Source organism: Phalaenopsis equestris, unplaced genomic scaffold (assembly GCF_001263595.1).
Source record: "Phalaenopsis equestris unplaced genomic scaffold, ASM126359v1 Scaffold001004, whole genome shotgun sequence".
Lineage (NCBI taxonomy): Eukaryota > Viridiplantae > Streptophyta > Magnoliopsida > Asparagales > Orchidaceae > Phalaenopsis > Phalaenopsis equestris.
Window position 1 is genome coordinate 161,460 of NW_018165443.1, and position 3,758 is coordinate 165,217.

At 36.4% G+C, this 3,758-nt stretch overlaps 1 pseudogene; it reads left to right on the forward strand.

The window, feature by feature from the left end:
* Nucleotides 1-218: 218 nt before the first annotated feature.
* LOC110032679 lies at nucleotides 219-3,627 on the forward strand (annotated as a pseudogene).
* Nucleotides 3,628-3,758: the final 131 nt, after the last annotated feature.

The window sequence follows — 3,758 nt, forward strand, 5'->3', positions numbered from 1 at the left end:
TTTTATAACATTATCCATCTAACTTATTGATATTGGTGATGTATAACTGGTTCTTTTAGAGGCTTTAGCATTATGTATAATTGAGAGAAGCTTTGAATCTATAGTGTTTGCTAGTCTGCACGATATGTTCAATGGCACACACAAGACAGGTTAGTTCTCTTAGTGGCTTGGGGAGGATGTCTACACCAAGTTGTCAAAATAGAATTAAACTTTGAAACATGGGGACATGGGCTCCTTCCTACACACTGGAGGGGCACTCCCACATACAGAGTATAAGAGAAGAATGGAAAGAGTTATTTCGCGCATTAAATCTCAGTGGATTGTAATTGTTTAATAAAATTTTTGCTAACTTAACATACACCATAGCTTCGATAAGAGCCCATCCTCGCTGAGCTACATCCTAATGAACATCAACATCTGTCAGACCATTAGTGGTTAGAGACTAGATCACAGAGAGCAAGTGTAGGTGACATAGTAATTTTTATATCGTAGTAATTGTTAAAAATTTTAATTTTTCCTCTATTTATCCTTCGTAAATTTTTACAAGCTGGCTACTTGTGACTAAACGAGACTCATATTCAACTTTTGAAGGAGTACCCACCAAGGATATAGATTTTGAACATAACACCAGAGAGAAGACATTGGGGGCAAGAAACAAGGGATAATACATGGCCTAAGTTCATAAGGACTTCTTTATGATGTACACTGCTCCTTTGTTGATAGTTCATATGTAGGTTGTGGCATAAACTAAATATGTAGAGGCTTGATTTGATGTTCGGTTCACTATGATAGAAGCGAGAATGAATATGTAGTTGGAGGAACTTAATGTGAGGCACATCTAGGAGAGATTTAGCCAATTGTGGTGAAGGAGGATGAGGAGATTGATGATGAGTTGTTGGGTTATTATCTTTGTTGAAGTGGGTTCCACACGCAAAAGTTTTTAAAATTTTCACTTGTGATAAAATACTCCTTCTAGAAATAGTATATCACCCCATGGGATGAAGACACTACCCTACAATGGATCCACTCCTAAATTGATTGGTCCATTGCTTCATTTGGCTGTATAAACAAAAGGATGGGCTTTATTTTAATTCAGTTTTTTGGTATCTCTAAAGAGGCAAGCATCTTTAGTTCATTATGATCTTGGAAATAAAAACACTCAATTAAAATAGAGGCTAATCTTTTTTATGGAATATAATGGTAGATGTCAAAATTTTTATGTGAAAATTTAACTATGATAGCTCAAATATAGGGCACTTGTTATCGAAAACCATCAGAGGAAAAAATAGAGCACTCTGGGAGATCAAGTGGTTATTCCAATCTATCTTATATTTTATTTTTATGTTTTTAAATGTGAAATGATGATTATTGTTGGAGTATAATTTATTTAAAAAAAATTACTTATATTCAATAGAGATGCCACAAAAAAGCCTAGGCAAAGTTATTCCCCTGATGAGGCTGATAGAATAACCTTAAAACCTAATCTAAGGTGAGTCTTACCGATAAGGCAAAGGTTTGGTCTTAGCTAAAAAAGTGTCTTACAAGTCACATTTCTACCAAGAAATGAGACCCAATCTAACTTTATTGGACTTACAACGCTCTTGGAATAGGATGACAACCAACATGTTTTATACTTGAAGCTTATGAGGTCAGACACATGAATGTTGAGAGTGGTAGGTTGTCGTTATTAGAGCAAATGTATTGGGACATATGATTTGATCTTCAAGTTTGAATTCCCTTGGTAAATATATTTCCTCACTCAAATCTTTTATCAATTTTGAAACTTTAAATATTATTTTTTATGCTAGATGATGTTGATTGGACACATCCAACTAAAAATGATAACACAATCAATTTAGACATGATTGATGGAGGAAAATTAATAAAATTATTTTAGGTGAGACACTGACTCTGAAGTGCAAACTGGAAACAAGGTTATGCATTCTTTATATGACGTATGTCAGAAAAATTGTTAAGGCTAATTAATGCAAAAACAGTTTCACTCCTTGAGGGAGGTGATCCTAACAAGTCAGATCCCCCTTCTATGCAATGAGTGAGAGCAAAAAGTGGCAAAGAGAAAGCACATTATGATGCTTTATGTATGAAATTATTCACCTTAAATGTTAAGTTTTCTAATTGAATTTATTTATTATGCATAGTATTAAATACATGTCAATACAATGACTACTAGGTGTGAAATGAATATATATATATATATATATATATATTAGAAAAAAAAAACAGAAAGAGAGATATAAACAAAAAGTATGGTCGGAGGCTATGATATGAGCCCCCAACCACCCTCATGTGTGTAACCACTCGATCCTGCACTGCAAGACAAATGTACTGAGGTGGGATCAAACTAGTGATCCAAGGGGACTTACGCTTGGTTGCTCTACCAAAGAGTTACGGCGAGTGGCGCACCCACACACGCACACATACACACACGCACGCACACACTCCATCCACCATGTGCGGTGCCGGTGAAGAACTGCAACTCTCCTTTTATTCAAAAGCATTCCTTTTCCAGTAGAATTTCCAAGCTCGCTCAGGACTACTATCCAAAGCCTTCCAATTATCCTCATACTTCTCAGCCATATTCCGCTTTTTATTCAAATGCGGCATACCGATACCCTAGATTGGACCAAAGGTACTCAAAGATAGATGACAATTACAAATCCTTGGATGAGGTTACTGAAGCTCTTGCTAAAGCTGGTCTTGAGTCTTCCAATCTTATGGTTGGCATTGACTTCACCAAAAGCAATGCGTGGACAGGTAAGCACTCATTTAACCGCCGCAGTTTGCATCAAATCAGTAATAGACCCAATCCCTATCTGCAAGCAATCTCTATAATTGGAAAGACATTGTTTAAATTTGATGAAGATAACTTGATTCCATGCTTTGGGTTTGGATATGCGCCAACACGTGAACAAGATATATTTAGCTTTTATCCGAACGAGAGACCATGTAACGGGTTTGCCGAAGCTCTTTCGAGATATCAAGAAATTGTGCCACACTTGCGGTTGGCTAGGCCGACATCCTTTTCTCCAATAATTGAAATGGCAATGATCATTGTAGAAGACAGTGGTGGGCAGTACCATGTTTGTTGATCATCCTATCAATCATCCTAGTTGGTGTTGCAGATGGACCTCAGGACATGATGTATGAATTTGATGACAATCTTCCAACCAGATCTTTCGATAATTTTCAGTTTGTTGATTTCACTGAAATCATGTGAAAGAACATAAACCAGACAGGAAACGACACAGATTTTTCTCTCGCTGCTCTAATGGAAATTCCTTCACAATACAACGCAGCATTGGAATGTAGGAGCTCTAAATCTCCAGAAAGGGTCCCTCTTCCACCACCTGTAGTAATTTACAATTTATCATCTACTGGCTACCAAAACTCTCATTCAACCTTTTTCCAGCAAACCTTTTTCCAGCAAAGTCAACCATCTCTTCCTACCTATAAATCTCAATCAAGCACTGCTCCGTCTGCTCAAAGTTCATCATTTGATAATAAGGTGTGTCAATTTTCCTTACGAACCCTAAGGACATGGCCTTCGGCTGCAGGCAAAAGACGTGTTTTGATTGTGGATTGATACTACAGACATGCCCGATTTGAAGCATTGAGATCTATACCAGAATAAGGCTTTATTAACGCCAAAAAAGACCTTTTCAGATAGGTCATTTGAAGATTTCATTAGTAATGTATTATGTTCTTCTATATATATATATATATATATATATATATAT